At 37.1% G+C, this 18,782-nt stretch overlaps 1 long non-coding RNA gene across 1 annotated transcript in view; it reads right to left on the bottom strand.

The window, feature by feature from the left end:
- LOC116589893 overlaps positions 1-17,821 on the bottom strand; it is a 54,986-nt gene extending 37,165 nt beyond the window's left edge. The window contains exon 1 of the long non-coding RNA XR_004285434.1: positions 17,782-17,821. This is a non-coding gene — a long non-coding RNA (uncharacterized LOC116589893). The remainder of the gene's footprint in view (positions 1-17,781) is intronic.
- Positions 17,822-18,782: the final 961 nt, after the last annotated feature.

Here is an 18,782-nt window from a genome sequence, read left to right as displayed (position 1 = left end):
TATGCTAATTATATTAGGCATATATATGCACAATCACCCTTACTATGACAATATAGTAATTTCATCATTTTCAATGTAAAAAAGCTGACCTCATTTTTGTTTTGTTCTGTAGAGTATAGTTCTCTGTGTCTTTGGGAAATTGTTCTTAGTTAAGTATGGTGTAAATATTATGAAATTTATTTCATAGGTCCAACAAAGGTGGCTGGATTTGGGGATATTTCTACATCCTTCTACTTAACAAACATATATCAAGCATGCAACACATAAAAGGTCATCTACTAGGCCAGTAAAATGAGATATTAATTCCATTGGCTCCTGATAAATTAGCAATCCTGTCATGAAGAAGTTAACACATATTATTATAATAAACATAGAAGAAATTCACAGATAAAAAAATTGTATCTCTGAAAACAAAATTATGAGAATTTATAATAACTCATGTTCCTGCTACTGAAAAGAAATTCTCTTATAGCTGAACTGATGGGCTATCAACTTTGAGCTGAGCAGTGCAGTGGAAACATCTGTTCAACTGGAGAAACCAAAGAGGTTAAGTCACTTAATGAGAAAGAATGAGGAAGAGCAAAGACAACTAGTTGGAAGAGTAAGGAAGCAAAAGGAAGACAAGGATAATTAATTGAGAGACCCAGGGAGTAAGAATGCTTGAAAAAAGATGGAGGAAGAAAAAATAGTGGGAAAGTGACAATAAGTTGAGTATTTGACTATAAATAAGGAATTAGAAAATGTATCTTAAAAAATGATTTACTCTGAGACTATGATATGATCTCTATCCATATCCTTAATAAATATTCATTAAACATCTCTATTACTCTTCAGTAGAGTTCCTGGGTAAGTAAAAAATGCTTTTTTTTATGTATTTACTATGTTATAAATAACAGATAAATAATAGGTACTCAACCATTTGCTGAATTGAATCTTCTTGGTATTTAATTCGGTGGAGAAAAGTTCAATTTTAAGTCTGTCGTGTTTAGCCTAAAAACAATGATAGGGAAGTATACTTGGATGATAGCCTTTGTTCAGTGGAAGTACTTAGTGAATTTCCAGTCTTGTTTAGGGCAGTGGTTCACCTGGTAGATTTGAAAACTTTGTGATATTATAAGATGGCAGCCAGCTGGGGACAGCATTCAGGCTCACACAGGCTCCACATAATTACATATAACATGCGATAGCTGTATGCCAATCCAGGATTAACCATTTGGTCAAAGACATTTAAAGCTTAAGCAGAGCACAACATTTGAAAGAATTTCTAGAAGGCTTACTATATCAGAGATAAATAACTGTTTTCTCATCCTTAGAACCTCAAGTGTCTTCTTTGTGGCCCTGTCCCGAATGTGATACATTTTAAGCAGTAGGGTATGTGCTAGTAAGCCAGCCCACCGGGGGTGGGGGGGAATGTAATTAATAATAAGCAAATAAGTAAATGTCCTGATTTGTAGCTTTTGCCAATATCTGTGGTATAGATATTTATACCTAGTGGATTTCAAACTGCCATTGGTTTCACAATCAACTCACAGTCATAAACTAGCTCCAGCTCACTATACCAGGTAAGTCCTGATGCTCTGACTTGATGATAAGGACCCTATAAGTCCAAGATCATGGCCTAAATCAGACTAGGAGCCCAGATCTGGAGCCTGGGGAAAAGCCTATGACACCTCATCATCGTGGCCATCTTCTGTAATCCAGCTCCCTCCTGGTAAAAGGGAATGTATTGCTATGGACAAAAACAACTTGCATTGACCAAGACAGAAATTTAGACAAAGCCATAAGCTGAAGGGAAACATTTATGGTCGTTTACCACTGTTTTTAGATACTTCACAAATTTCTTAAATTTTCTAGATGTAACATCACCATCTATAAAACCAAAATAATGCTTCATGGAAATGAGGAGGGTAGCATATGAAACTAGACTTTTTAAAATAGCATCTCAAATCACAAGATGTATTATGGTCTGTAAAACCAGACTGCAAATTAGCTAGAATGCCTCAAACAAGGTAACAGACTAGACATTTGCACTGTCTCCTCAGATACTAGGAAAGGAGTTGAGGAACAGAAAGATTGCTGAGGTGGCAGAGGGTAGAACTGGATCTGAAGGAAGGGCGTTGGAGAATTTGGGAACAGAGTATACCGCTCAAGTGTGGAACATGAATGGGGAACCGGGGCCCTCAATGGACGGATCAGACTTCCTGGGGAAAGATGCCCTGACTTGCTCCTTCTCTTCTCACCGTCTTCCCCTCTCAGCTGTGAACAGTGAGGAAATGACTGTAGACAATGTGCTAGTTTACAGCATTTTACACTGAGGCTCTTTCTTCTTTGCCTTTGACTTGTGAATGGCTGAGAATTGTCCCATTGTAAAAAGTTTCTCAAAGCACAAGACTTCTATTTTACCTAATAATGCCAGAATGGACAGTAGGCAAACAGGCAGCGCCTTGTTTCCAGTTGCCACTCAGACTCTAGAATTGTTAATGGGTTCCCTAGGCTGGGCTGGCTCTGCTTCTCTGGCTTTTCTGTCTCTGGCTGCACAGACATGAGGTAGAAACACTTCACAGATAAGCCACTCTCTTCTCTTTAATTTCACCTTTAATTTGTCAGGTGAAATATCAGGGACTTTTAGCATCAAAATGAAAACCACTCCTAAAAGCCTCGTTCTCAGTGGGATCTGAACAGACAGGAAAGGAAGGACTGCAGTTTATCCCCATACACTGTGAAGTGCTTGTAAGAGCCTATTTAGCCAGAGAGATTTCATCTCGGTTGAACAGCCATTTTGTTGTTTATGCAGTAAAACTTAAACTAACCCAGCCTCCCTCCCCCCAAGGGACTTACTTAAAGCAAGTCCAGGAAACCAGTCCCAGGTAACAGAGCCCAAATGCAAGGGTGGGTCAGGCCAGGTGGAGACATCCAATCAGTGGGGGCGCATACTGTCTCCCTAGCTACCAAGGAGTGTGGGCCCCGCCTTTTGGGCACCAGTTCTGACCAAGGTGATAGGCTAGTTCAAGTAGCTACTATAGGGTGAATTGTAATTCATTTGGCCACCTGTATGTGACCTAGCATGACTGCAGCTTTCTCTGTGTGTTGCAGTCTCATTGGCCACCTATGTGTGGCCAGGCCCAACCACATGGCATTTGCTCTTTTAAAGTTAGTCTGTAAGGCAGGGAGGGGTTGCCCTTTCTGTAAAAGGTGGCCCCAACTGGTCGGTTTGATCCTTGATGTTTGGCACGAAATAAAGCTTTGCTTGACCTCCGCTTTGTATCAGTCTCGCTCCTTTGATTAAGGACCCATCAGTGCTGAGGTGGAAGAAGGGGAGGAATGAGAGCCAGACATATTCCATATTAAAAAAAAGCGGACACTGAAACTGCTTTGCTCCAATATCGTTAGTGCAAGTTCATATTTCATCACTAAATGTTGGCCATTTACAGCATAATCAGACCTTTTTAACCCTTCTCTACTGAAAGGGACATTAGGATAAGAAATTACAGCACAAAAAGGAACTTAGAATGGGCAATAGCGTGAGCTCTATACGAAAATGTCAGGGTCCTTAAGAGAAGAACATGTAAAACTATTATGACAAGTGCTGTGGTAACATTTGATGTCTTCAGCAACCAAGGATGAAGATTTTTGCTGGAGTTATCTTAGATAAGTAGAAAGAGTAAGACCCTTTCAGGTTCATCTTAAGGGAATTCATTATTTTTGAATAACAGAAGAAGTTTTGGTTCTCTTTGCTTACGTTAAGCTTATAGTGTTGTTCAGTGGGTCTCATGGACAAAATATGCAGACGTTCAAGAAGTAAAATTTATGAAAAGATAAAAATATGAGATTTCTAGAATTCCATTTAAAACACTAAAATAACAGGTAAAATTTTTATAATACATATTTTAAAATAAAAAATAAAGTATATATCTGTAGACATAAAAATATAGAAAGATAGTGACTTAATTTGATTTAAAAGTTGAATTAGATAAATTGTGAACATTTTGTTATTTGTGCGTGCATGTGTTCAATTTAAAACCAAGATCTTCAATTCAACTTTAGAAGAAGAAAAAAAAAAAATACACTCACACAGAATTGGAGGAAGGAAAAAAAAAACATTACCCAACTGTTTAGAATAGCATCCTAAATTTAAGACAAAATTTTGCTTTATATATTAAGTTTCATCTTCTATAAGGGAAAATATATTCATGAAAGCAAATATAACCATGCCTCCTTTTGTCTTATGTACAGAAGATGCTTATTCTCCAAAATCAACAATATATACATATAGGGAACATTTCCACAGATATAAGTCCCTACATTTCTACATTTAATCTACTAGATTAGATGTAGATTTCTACACTATTAAAATGGATAGAAGCCCCTAAACAGCATTTATAGTAAATTAAATGTAGATTTCTAAGAGTTCACATCTTTGCCACAATAAACCAACCCCGAGTGCAACAGATAGAAGCAAAAGGAAAGGGGTGGGTTAGATGTTGGGGACAGCAAAGCAGAGGGGAACCCAGGTAAAATCACACCAATCACACCTAGAGGCAATACTGGTAAATATTCAACTAGCCTTTTGGTATTCTGCTTCCTCCCCCACCCCCTTTTTTTTTTTTGCAGGAGAAATGCCATTGCTTATTGTATAAAGAGATCTTTTTTGCAGTATATTCAACGTACACGAATTTAAGAGAACCTTGAAATGACAACTCCTGAACCATTCACATTACTATACATAGTATGGGGATTCATTCATCTTTCATTCAAAAAACATTCATCGGACAAGTGTTTCATGCTAGGACTGTCTCAACTTCTGGCTGAACAGAGTGAAAAATAAAAGTCATTGCTTATAGTCTCAGGGAGGATGCAGGTGTGTAAGAAAATATCATGCACTGAATTCTATAATAGACATGATGGATGAAGTATTATGGGACATCAGAGGAAGGAAAAATTAACAGTGCACCCCCTGAGTGCAAGAATTGAATAATCCTTTGTATGTAGAAAAAGTGACATTAGACAGTCTCCAACTTTGGATGGCAATAAGGAAAACGTTAAATGAAAATCACTACCATTGTATTCCACTTCCGGTGACTGCAGAGTAGGTGACCACCAGACAGACTCATAGTCAGAGAATGAGTGTTAACCCTTCATATAAGGTAAAAGGCAGCAAACAGACCTTAGTGAATCGTGCAGCCACTAGGAGGAGGGGGGCAATGAATGAAGTTAGTTCCCATTTTTTCAACTTATAGGGAAATAAAGCAAAAGAGGTTGCTATGTGGTGAGCCAGAAATTTGAAACCAGTGAATCCATGATTTCTGAAGGTACTGGGAGAATTGTGAAATGGAAACGGCCAGAAATGTGATCCCCAAATTCTGTCTACCAATATTTCCAACTGATTCTCCACCATGCATCCGTGGAAGAGACTGAAAGCAATGCAAGATGAAGTCAAAGATGTGAGAAGAGACCAAATTTAATGCCCAAGATGTAGTTTAAGCCCACCAAGATAATTCCTTGCTAAAACAAAACAAAACATACATGCATCAGAGAATAGTAAAGAACTCAAAATCACCAGAGTTAAACACTCACAGTGTTGATCTAAAGTTATCTGACATATGGAGAACCACAGAGATAAGAACCTGTCTCTAAGACAAAAGAAAATCAGCTGAAACTGGTCTAGAGATGGCCCACATGTTAGAACCACCAGGCAAGGATTTTGAAGTAACATGTGTAAGATTCCTCACTTCAGTAGACCTCTACATGTTTGCTATGAATGAAAAAAAAAAAAAGAAGAAAGAAAGAAAATAATAAGAAATAAAAAAGGCAAATGATATATAAGAACCAAGATAGAAACAGAAGCTGCCTACAAGAGATGCACTGCAAGTATAAGGGTATAGATAGGCTGAAAGCAAATGAATAGATAAAACATGAAAATAGTATGTATAAGAAGGAAATAAATGACTCTACTAATATCAGATATAATAGATTTCAAGAAAAAAACTATTATCAGAGATCAGAGATCAGAGGGACACTTCCTAATGATGAAAGTATCAATGAATCAAGAAGACATAACAATTATAAATGTACCTGGATCAAATAACACAACTAAGAATAATTTAGCAAAAATTCACAGAACCAAAAAGAAAAATAGAGAATTCCTCCATCATAATTGAAGATGTTAATATCATTCCCTTAGAAACTGAAGAAACAGGGTGCCTGGGTGGCTCAATGTGTTAAGCCTCTGCCTTCAGCTCAGGTCATGATCTCAGGGTCCCGGGATCGAGGGGCACACTGGGCTCTCTGCTCAGCGGGGATCTTGCTTCCCTCTCTCTCTGCCTGCCTCTTTGCTTATTTGTGATCTCTATCTCTGTCAAATGAATAAGTAAAGTCTTTAAAAAATTAAAAAATAAATGAAGAAAATTAAAAAAGAAGAAATTGAGGAAACAACTATGCAAAAGATCAAAGGATCTGAACAATGCTATCAACCAGTTTGACTTGCATAATATTAATAAGACACCAAAAACATACAGAATATCCATTTTTTTTTTCCAGGGCACATGGTATGTTTACCAGGAAAGACCATGTGCCATACCATAAAACAAGTCTTAATAAACAAGAGAAGATTGAAATAATTCAGAACGCATTTTTGACCAAACAGGATTCATACTATAATAATCACAATAGTAACAGTAATAACAAAGCAAGAAAAAACAACATGCATTAAAATTAAAGAACACAATTCCAAGAATATATGAATCAAAAAAATTACATGATTCTCTATAATTTAGAGAAGAAATTACAAGAGGTCATGAGAAAATATTTTGAATGAGTATACAGTGTACCAAGATTTCAGGGCTTTGGTTAACACAGTACTTAGGGAAATTTTATTGCTTTAAGTGTTCATATTAGCTTTAAGTGTTCATATTAGAAAGAAAAACATAAATCCAGGCATCTAAGTTTTCATCTTAAGAAATTAGTAAGGGAAGAACAAATTAAACTCAAATGAATTTTTAAAAAATTATGAAAGCAGAAATCAATGAAAGAGAAAGTGAAAAAATAATAGGTTGTTATTTCTTTGAAAATTTTTTTTTAAATATATTTTTTAAAACATTGACCAAAGAGGTAAAAATATGAATAGAATGATCAAAATCAGAAATGAAGTAAGGGACATCACTACAGATCATGTACATGTTACAAAAAAATACCATGAAAACTTTTGTGCCAATAAAGGTGAGAATGATTGTGAAATAGGCAAATTTCTTTAAAAACAAAGACTATCAACTAAGTCATGAAGATATAAAAGTTAAATAGCTCCAATCATAAACATATATTAATTCTAAATAAAGAATCTTTCCCACTGCAGTTTAGAGAGAGAGGGCCCCATGACAACCCTGATTCTGAAACCACTTGTAATATTGGGGGGTCTCTGCTCCCACCCTCAGATTTGATAATTTGCTAGAAGGACTCATGAAACTCACGGAAGCTGTTATATATCAAGATATGGTTTATTACAGTAAAAGGAGAGAAATTAAAAATCAGCCAAGGGTGGCTCAGTGGATTAAGCCTCTGCCTTTGGCTCAGGTCATGATCTCAGGGTCCTGGGTTCGAGCCCCACATCGGGCTCCCTGCTTGGCGGGGAGCCTGCTTCCCCCCCCTCCAACCCTCCGTCTGCCTCTCTGCCTACTTGTGATCTCTGTCAAATAAATAAATAAAATATTTTTTTTAAAAATCAGCCAAAGGGAGAGGCTTATGTTACATAGTATGGGAAATTTCGAAGAACAAAGTTTTAAAATGTCCTGTGCCAGGGGAGTCACAAGGAGTGCTAATTTTTCCTAGCAACTATATGTACTGATATAAATGGAGCACTGCCCACCAGAGCAGCTCACCTGAGCCTTGATAATCTAATTTTATTGAACTCAGTCTCTCCTACAGATATGATTGAACACATAAATGGTCATGTAGCTGACCTTTCATCTCTAGCACTAATAGAGGTGGGGTTCTTACAATGTGACCCAAAGCCCCACCATAAATTACATTGTTAGACTTCGTGGTGTGGCCCAAGGCTTCCAGGTAAACAATGGCACTCTTATCAGGCAGGACATTCCAAGGTTTAGAAATCACTTCCCAGGAGCTAAGATGAAAGGCCAGACCTTTGGATAGGCAAATTCTTTTCTACACACCCATGAGGAAAAGTCCAGATCCTGCTCTCCTCCTTAATAAATTCTATCAAACACTTAAGGAAGAAATAACATTCAGGCTACAAAAGTTCCTTCAGAAGATGGAGGAGAAGGAGATATTTATTTTGTCATTTTTTGAGGGCAGGAGAACAGCGATCTTAAAATCAGGTAAAAGCATCAGTTTTGAATATAGACACAAAACTACTTAGTGAAGTATTATCAAGTGAAGTCTATCAAGATATGAAAGGATAGACATCACACCCAAGAAGTGTTTGTCCCAGGATTTCAATGTCGTTTCCACATTTAGAAAACCAAACAGTATAACTACCCAAGTGGACAGAATAAAGGAGAAAGCCATATGATCACTGAAGTAGATCTCCCAACTGTCTTAATGTTGGTACCTTGCTAGAAGTGAAAATGTTAGTACCTTGCTAGTAACTTGACAATGACATGGCCTCCAATATCTTGTAGGTATCTTGTAGGTTGGTCTTTTTTAGCATAGAAAAGTTCTTTTGAAACTTCCCTTTTCCTTACTTCCCCCAACTCCACAGTATATAATCACCACTCCTCAAGACCCCTGGTGCTACAGCTCTATTGGTCCTGGTGCTTTAATAAAAACCACCATTTTGAACCAAAGACATCTCAAGAATTCTTTCTTGATCATGGGCTCTGGACCTCTCCCCACCAAACCTCACCTATATCCCAAAACCACATCAGTTTCACATAAGTTGACACCCATTCATAAAGAAAAAAAGAAAAAAGAAAAAAAGAAACAAACTGAGAAAAGAGAACTTTTCCAGTTTTTAGCAAATGAAACATAGATGGATATTTCTTCAATCTGAGTGAAAAGATGTGGGAAACCTACAGTCAAATCATCCTCCACGGTGAGCAGATCAAGGCTTTCTATCTAGAAGCAAGAATAGGCAAGGATGTCTCTTCTCACGACTAATTTGCAACATTATCCTACCTTCTTAGACAAAGCACCAAGGTAAGGAAAAGAAAAAGGTATATAGTTTGGAATGAAAGAAATGAAAGTGTCTTTATTTGCAGATAACATAATAGTTTGTGGGGAAAATCCTAAGGAGTAAAGGGAAGTCTTCTAGAAATAAAGGTAAACTTAGCTTGAAGGATACAGGATCTATATTAAAAAAGACAAAGTAAATTGTATGTCTGCATGCTAATAATGGAAAATTAGAAAATAAAATTGACTACATTTACAATAGCATTGAAAAAGTACTTTGAAATAACAAAAGATAAGCAAGATATCTACACTGAAAACTGTGTAACATAGCAAAAGGAAATTTTTAAAGACCTTAGAGAATGGAAAAGTATACCAGATCCATGGGTTATAAGACTTGAATTGAAATATTTTTTGACAAAAGTGTCCATGTAATTCAATGGTGAAAAGAGGTTTTTTGTTTTGTTTTGTTTTGTTTGTTTTTTGTTTTTCAAGAAATGATGACGGAACAAATGAATTATCTGCATGGGAAAAACATCAACTGGCAATTTCATCACATTATAAATAAAATGGATCAGATATGATAAAACTATTAAGTATAAATCAGAACATACAGAAAAAAATTATGATTTGGGGGTAGGGCTATATTTCTCAAATAAGACACAAATAAACACAATTCCAAAAAGTGAAAATAGTAATGACAATAACAATAATAGTAACAGTAATAATAACAACAATATAATTAAAAACATTTTTTTTTTTAAATGCAGTTAAAAAGCAAAAGGGAGGGGGTGCTTGGGTGGCTCATTCCTTAAGCCTCTGCCTTCAGCTCAGGTCATGATCCCAGGGTTCTGGGATCAAACTCTGCATCAGGCTCCCTGATCAATAGGAAGCCTACTTCTCTAAACCTCACTCCCTCTGCTGGTGTTCCCTCTCCTTCTGTGTCTCTCTGTCAATTAAATAAATAAAATCTTAAAAAAAAAAAAAAAAAAAAAAAAAGGAAAACCCTAGATAGGGTGAAAAGGTTTGCAAAACATGTATCTAAAAAGGACTTATGAGGGGCGCCTGGGTGGCTCAGTGGGTTGAAGCCTCTGCCTTCAGCTCAGGTCATGATCCCAGAGTCCTGGGATCGAGCCCCTCGTCCGGCTCTCTGCTCCACAGGGAGCCTGCTTCCTCCCCTTTCTCTCTGTCTGCCTCTCTGCCTACTTGTGATCTCTGTCTGTCAAATAAATAAATTTAAAAAAAAAAGGACTTATGAAATCAAGAATTTATTAAGAACTCTTAGGACCAAGTAATAAAGCAGGCAACCCAATTAAAAAGTGGGAAAATAGTTGTTTCAGTTACAATAGAAGATACAAGAATGACAATAAACATGATAATACATGCAACATCACTAGTCATCAGGGTGATACAGTTAAATTGTGTGTGTGTGTATATGGGTGTTTATATATATGTGTGTGTAATGAAATATTATTCAGGCATAAAAATGAGTAAGTCCTACCATTTATAAAAACAAGGCATTATGTTAAGTGAAATAGATCAGACAGATAGATTACTTATATGTGGAACCAAAAAAAAAAAAATCCCACAAAAACAAAAAGCCAAATTTAGGGGAAAAAATAGACCAGATTTATGGTTATTAGAGGTGAGTCGTGGGAGAGGCAGAATTGGAGGCAGGTGGCCAAAAGGTACAAACTTTCAGTTATAAGATTAAGTAAGAACTGGGGATATGAAGTCTAACATGAGACTAGAGTTAACACTGCTGTGGGATATAAAGGGAAGTTGTTTAGAGAGCAATCCTAAGAGTTCTCATCACAAGAAGAAAATTTTTCTTTTTTGTTTGCTTTTTCTTGTTATTGTATCTCTATGCGATAATGAATGCTAGCTAAAATTATCATGGTAATTACTTCACAATACATGCAAGTCAAACCATGATGCTGTACACCTTAAGACAGTAGAGTATGTCAATTATATCTCAAACTTGAAGGAACTTAAAACCATAATGAAATACCATTGCACATCCACATGGATGGCTAAAATTCAAAAGTCTGTTAATATAAAAAATGCTGGAGTTCTCACATGTTGTCAGGGGGATGCCAAACGGGAATAACCCCTTCAGAAAATGATATTGAAGTTTTTCATAAAGTTACACTTAACACTTTTCAAAGGACCCAGTGATCTGACTCCTAAGTATTTACCCAGAGGAAGTGAAGGCATAATTTCAAAGAATGACTTTCGTGTGTAGGCTCAAAGCAATATTATTCATGAATGAATCTCAAAAATAATATGTTAAGCCAAAGAAATCAAACCAATGGCAAAATATTGTATGATTGTCTCCTGTGATGGTGTAGGAAGGGTAGAACTATAATGACCGAAAAGAGGTCAGTGGTTGCCCACGCCTGAACACAGGGGAGACAGTCAAGGGCAAAAAACCATGAGGAAACTCTAGGCCCCTGGAAGCGTCCTGTTTCTTGATGGCGGTGATAGTCACCTGATAGTGTACAATTACCAAAATCCATCAAATACATACTTAAAAACTGCATGTTTTGTTGTATGCAAATTGTACTTTAATAATGATAAAAATTGATAAATTCTCCAGCCCTTTAGAAGATTATTAAAGCTCTAAATGTCTTTCAGGGTATACCCTGCTGTCCTTTTCTTTGTGTGGAAGTCTGCAGAGTTGAGGACTCTCTCTGGCTTGGAGCCACAGCTGTGAGACACCACCCTAGCAGGAAGAAGAGAGAGACCTTCCTTCTGAGGCAGAGTCGCCTATCCCTGGGGCACTCACTTCTTTTGTCCTCAACTTAATGTGAAGGCCACTTCCATCAATATAGCCCATGAATCCTTCACAACTGCTTGGATAGGCTTTGCTTCTGAGCTCTGTGTTAAACTTACAATTTCAGGTATTCTGTGGGCCTAGATTATCTCAATCACTGCTTTTTACACCGAAGCAATAACTGTGTTGGGGGAAAAAAAAAAAAAAAACCAAAACCAAAAAAACTGAACGCTGCTGACGACTGACCATTTCCTTCAGGTAAATATAAGTCACCAAGTGCGGTGATTTCTCCATGCATTTTTATCTGTGGATTCCCTTTCTATCCTTTCCACAGAGAGCCCTTAGTTAACTATTGCTGAAATTGGAATCTCCAAAGCAATTCTGACTGAAAGAGCAACATTTCAATTAAACGAATAATCAAATTCAAAATGTTATTTGAATAATTTGAATTCTTAAATTAGGCACGCTGCTTTTTTTTTTTTTTTTTGCAAGTAGGCTATAAATTACATTTTCCGCTACATTGACAGTAAACGGGTAATTAATATCTCAACTTTTCCTTCTCAATGTTGATTTAAAAAATAAAATTAAATAAGCACAGAACATAAATCAGCATAGCTATCCCAGATTAGATGTGATTGCCCATCCCCTGTTTATCCTACTTTCTCTGGAGTGCATTCTTCCGTTTTGGAGTACTGCCTAGACCTGAGAGAGAACAGTGCACACCAGACAAAAGTTGACGTCATTGTGGAGGTGGCAACTGAAACTTTAGTGACATGATAAAATCTATTAATTATTAGATTTTTTTTCTATTCTAAATATATAAGTAATGGACAAATATGGCACCTTCAATTTAATATATTATTCTATACTATATTTAATATACTATATATACTATGCTATACTATATTTAATATACTATTTCCACTATAACTGTCTTCTCCACTGGAAAAGGATAATTAAGAAACCAAAACATCATTCTCTAGGCTGTACTTTCTCCATGTTCTGATTTTGGTAAGAACAATAAAATGTTTTCTTAAAGTATCAGAAGAGGATTATCTATGTGTGCTACACAGTGCTGTAAATGCTTTAGACACACTAATTCATTGAAGTTTCACTATAACCTTAGAAGAGTGTTATGTTAATGGATGCTCAGACTATTAAGAGAAGGGCAGCTGTTTGTCCAAGCTGGGAAGTGGCAGAGCTAAGATCAAATACAGGGGTGTGTTTCACCAAAGCCTCAGAACCTGACTCCCGCACCAGGGTCCCCATTTCCCCCACAGTATCGACTCACTCCTGCAGCTATACATCAGAGCAGTTCTACTGCTTGGTGCAATAATTCTGAACACTAAGTACTAGGAGTTAGGGTGAATGTCTCTGGTTAAGGGCATGGTCCGCCGTAAGACTGTTCTCACTTTGGACACCAGCCACAAACTGAAGGGTTCCCAGGTGACCAACTGGCTAAGAATTTCGGGGTCCCCACTATCCCTTCATAATTGATAATTTCCTGGGATGTCTTAGGTCAGAAAAGCACTACCTTAAGATGACAATTTTATTATAGTGGATCAAATGAAAAAAATGCATAATGTGAGGCCTGAAATTGTCCCAAATGTTAAGTTTCCATGTCCTCAGGACGTGTCGCTTTCCCAACACATTGATTTACAATTACCAACCAGGGAAGTACATCTAAGCTTTGGTGCCCAGACTCTTTACTCCAGTGTCCAGAGATTTTGTTGCATCCACATACATAATTGTTACTTTAGGATAACAACATATGAGTTACATCCAATTTCTCAGAAACCATGCAAGCAAGAAAAGTAGAGGGAAATACTTAAAATAATGAGAGGAAAACCAGAAACCTAGAATTCTGCACCTTGCCCTGGATACATCATTGAACTCAATCACCAAACTCCCTCCTCTCTCTGGATTTTGGGAAGTCAAGCCAACGTCACATGGCTCAAAGTCAACCCTCCAGGTTTATAGTTGGTCTTTCTGGTATCACTAGCCCCTACCTGACATATCTGCGACCCTACCATGTGTCAACTTACTAGCATAAATTCAGTAATGATCTAAGGGGCTCACCAAGAATAACAAACACTCCTCTATCACTTAATAAACTCCAAGGGCTTAGAGTCCTTCTCTCAGGAACCAGAAACAAAGGCCATGCTTTATTTTACAGAGACCAATCTGATGAACTTTCTTCTCCTCTTGCAGCACTCTCTCTCTCTCTTGGAAGGCCATACCAGAGAACCTCCTAAGGACTCTAGGAGCACATCTTACCTGCTACCAAACCAACAGCATCTGTGAAATCCAAGAGTTGGTGCTCAGACCATCCTTCACGTGACCCAAATCAAGAGGCAGGAATCAAAATTAGCCAGTTCTCTGTCTCCTTCACCCTCTCTGTCTTCAGTTCTGATAACCCTCTAGCTCCTCTAACCCATCTCTGTTCTTGGTACCTGCCTCCTTGCACAGCTGTTCTTCTTCACAGGTGCCCATCACCAACCCAATAGTCTCACACTCAGTGTCTATTTCTTCCTAACCATGTATTTTGGAGCATTTCCATTCCCCCCAGTCACTGTTTAGCTTCATGTGCTTTTGAGTTCCTTTCAGCATTTACATGTCTTTCCAAATTAAGATGTGATACTGAATGTAAAGAAATTTGGTGGGGGGGACTCTTGGGAAGACTCAGTCAGTTAAACGTCTGCCTTCAGCTCAGGTCATGATCCCAGGGTCCTTGGATCAAGCCCCTCACTGGGTTTCCTGCTCAGCAGAAAGCCTGTTTTTCCATCCCTCTCTGCTGTTCCCCCTGCTTATGCTCTCTCTGTCTGTCTGTCTCTATGTCAAATAAATAAAGAAAAAAAAAGAAAGAAAGACATGTGGTATGGCCTCTGGCATATCTGCCACCAAACTCTTTTTCTAACTTTATTGTCTCAGTGAGTCTATGTTACCACACTTTGCTCTTTTAACCAAATAACACAACATTGAAACTTTTCAATATGACAAAGTGCTCACTAGATTTTTGTTTATACTGTCTTAATGCTAGTATTCACCTGGCAAAGTTTCCTCACTTCTTCAACTGCTCTTCATGTGACATGGTTTCTTGATGCTTTGTCATCCTAGAATCCTTCCTCTGAACCTACTTTAGTCTACTTTATGTTCCCCATGAGACTCAACATAAATAGTTAAACCCAGAGAAGCATAATGAAATGGGCATGAGTTTGGGAGCCAGGCAGACCTGGAACAAATGCCAGCTTAGACTCTAAATTGAACTGAGTGACCTTGTGTTAGATCCTTACCTTTTCTCATCTGTGAGGACAGTTATCTTCAAAGTAGGGATTTAAAATAGTATGTGCAAAATGCCCAGTTTAACAGAATGCATATTTAGACAGATATTTGCATTTTTTACCTTAGCTATCACTTATACAATGAGAATGCAATTGTATCCCTTTATCTTTCTGATAACTACACTTTATTGTTGGCTTATTATCCATCTATCAATTTACTGAAGCATCATGCCTTTTGCTTGTTTGTTTTCTTGTTCTGTATTTTCTTACATAAACAGGAAATTTTTGCCATGCTGTTAATTTGTGCATTTCACAAGAGGATTTAGTTTAGTATTCTCCAAAAATAACAAATTTTAAGACATGAAATAATAATAAAACCCTATTTCTACCTCCTCTAAACACACACACACACACACACACAATCTATACATATTTATTGGCTTTATTCTGTTGACTCTTTGTCACCAACATTCTCAAATATACTAAAGAAATCTAATAACATCCCAAGTGAATGGCATCAATCATAACTGAAAAATTAATACCAATGATCCAACAATTAGACTTCTGCTTCTGGAGAGTTACTTGACTACAGAACTGAGATTCAGGAACTGTGACTCCACTTGGATTTTGCTAGTGATTGTATGACCCTGAAAAGTTACAACTTCATCTGTAAAATGAGTGCAAATAATTTCTGAGGTTCCTTCCAGAGGAGACTATTGTTTAATTACTTAGTGATTTATAGGTTCACATTGCTGGCATGTTTGCTCAGAAGAAAAGAAAAATTCTTAATTTGATATTTTGATCTATCAGGTTCTCATATCTGCCTTCTCTTCTATACTTACAGTTATAATCATTAAACAAATGGCCAGGAAAAGAAAATAAAAGGAAAGAAGAGAAAATAAAAGTAAAGTAAAAGGAAGAAGAAAGAAAAAAGAAAAAAAAGAATGAAAAGGAAAAGAAAGAAAATGAAAAAGGAAAAAAAAGAAAAATCCATTTGCTTTTGAGTGTATTATTCAGGCTGTTACTTATAATTATCTTTAGGCAGCTAATTCATTTTCCATCTCAAAATTCTTGAATTTACTATTTTGGCCTTTATTGACACTATTCTTGAGAAATCAACTTCTTTGCAAATATCTCTTTTCCTCTCCATGAGCCAAAATGTATAAGGGTGGTTGCTGCAATGATAAAGAAAGGAGCATACGAGGTAAATGGAGATTCTTGGATTACCTCATAATTTTTCAAATGTTCTTATTCGAGTCCATGGGTGGAAATAGTTATATCCATTTTATAGAAAGGAGAACAGTGTCAGAAGAGTGAGTTAGGTCACTAAGAAGGCAACATAAGTTGAGATACCACTGAGAGAATCCTAGAATGCAGGGGTGAAGCTGAAGACCTGCAGAAACCACAGAAACCAAAACAGACTCCATTAGAAGGATAAGAGTTGTGGTGACACATTAACCAAACTGCCCTTTCCTCAGGTCAGTGCAGTACCTTGTGGAGAGGTCTCCCTTCAGCTTCTAGCTCCTTTCAGTGGGAAAAGAAAACTCAAGGGTGACATCCAACTGCTCTCAGCATTTGTGGGAGCCCCTGCTCTGATCTCACACCACAGGGACTGAAGAGGAATCTGTGGGGCTCGACCACTAGGAATCTGCCTGTGACCAAGAAAGGGGGAAGGGCTTGCAACACCAGCACCCAGATCTTGGTACCAGCTTCGTATCGGCAGTGCTCAAGTAGTAATCCCAAACAGCAGCATTGCTCATTGACAGAATCAAGTTGAAGATGTACTCTGACCAGGGAATTTAAAGGGGTGAAAAGCTGCCTAATTCACATCCTCAAATGAGTTTTGCTGCCTTAGAACTTGGCTTGCCCACAACCAGGCAAGGAGCTAACTTACAGCCCTACCCTCTGTGGAGTATGTCTTCTAGCTCCATTTGACCAGAAGGGCTGGTGAAAACTCCTAAAGCTGTTCTGAACCAGTGGTGCTCCAGTAGAGGGCTGTTGGGGGTAGAGTTGATTGCCCCCCCAGCAAATACTACCAAAAGTTGTCTACACATATAATGCATCCTTACCAAGATTTATGTGACATTCTTTACAGAAGTAAAAAAAAAGACCTCTACTAAAATTTATAGGGGACCCAACAGACCCTGAATAATTAATGAAATCCTAAGTTAGAAGAACAAGGATATATCACAATTCCTAATTTAAAGCTATACTATAACATTATAGTCATAAAAACAGTTTAGTGCTAGAAGAAAAACAGACAAAAGGACCAATGGAACAGAATCAAGAGCCCATAAATAAACTCAAGCTTATGTGGTCAGCTAATATTTGATAAGGCAACTAAGAACAGTCAAAGTAAAAAAGACAGTCTTTTCAGTAAATGTGCTGAGATAATTGGATATTCACATGTAAAAGAATGAAATAGGATTCATGTGTTACACCTCTCACAAAATTTAACTCAGAATGGATGAGACTTACATCTAAGACCTGAAGCCATGAAACTCCTAGAAGTTAACATAAAAATAAAATGGCTGGACATGGGTCTCGGTAATAATTTTTTGGATATGACACTTAAAGCACAAACAACAAAATAGGGGATGATACCTGGATGGCTCATTTGGTGGACATCTGCCTTTGGCTCCAGTCATGATCCCAGGGTCCTAAGATGGGAATCCCTTCATCAACCTCCTTGCTCAGTGGGGAGCCTGCTTCTCCCTCTGCTTGCCATTCTCTCAGCTGTGCTCTTTCTCTGACAAATTAATAAATAAAATCTTAAAAAATAAAAATAAAACAAGTGAGACAACATCAAACCAAAAAGCTTCTGCACAATGAAAGAAACCTTCCAGCAAAAGAAAATACAACCAATGGAATAGGAAAAAATATATTTGTAAATTATATGCCCAGTGAAGGGTTAGCATCCAAAATATATAAAGAATGTATACAACTCAATAGCAAAAAACAAATAACCTAATTAGAAAATGGGCAAATGACCTAATCAATCATTTCTCTAAAGAAGATATAAGAAGACCAACAGGTACAAAGAAAGGTACTCAACATCATTAGTTAGTAGAGATATGTAAATTAAAACCACAATGAGGTAACACTTCACACCTGTTAGAATGGTCATCATCAAAAACACAAGAAGTAGCCAGTGTTGCTGTGGATATGGAGAAAAGGGAACATTTGCACACTGTTGGTGGGATTATAAATTGGTGTTGACACATTGGAAAGTAATGTGGAGGATTTAGAAAAATAATAAAATTAAAAATAGAACAATCATATGATCCACTTCTGGGAATACACCCAGTGAAAACAAAAACATTGACTCAAAAAAAAAAAATCTGTATCCCTATGTTCATAGCAGCATTATTTGCAATAGCCAAGACATGGAAATAGTCTATCTATTGATGGATAAATTGATAAAGAGGCTTTGGCCATAAAATAAAAATGAGAAAATCTGACCATTTATAAAAACATGGCTGGACCTTGAGGGCATTATGCTAAATGAAATAGACAGAGAAAGACAAATACTGTATTATCTCACTTCTATGTGAGATTTAAATCAAACAAACAAAATCATTATAAAAGAGATTAGACTTGTTACC

The sequence above is a fragment of the Mustela erminea genome, chromosome 5 (assembly GCF_009829155.1).
Source record: "Mustela erminea isolate mMusErm1 chromosome 5, mMusErm1.Pri, whole genome shotgun sequence".
Taxonomy (NCBI): Eukaryota; Metazoa; Chordata; class Mammalia; order Carnivora; family Mustelidae; genus Mustela; species Mustela erminea.
Note: the sequence above shows the minus strand (reverse complement) of the source record. Positions and strands in the feature narration are given on the sequence as shown.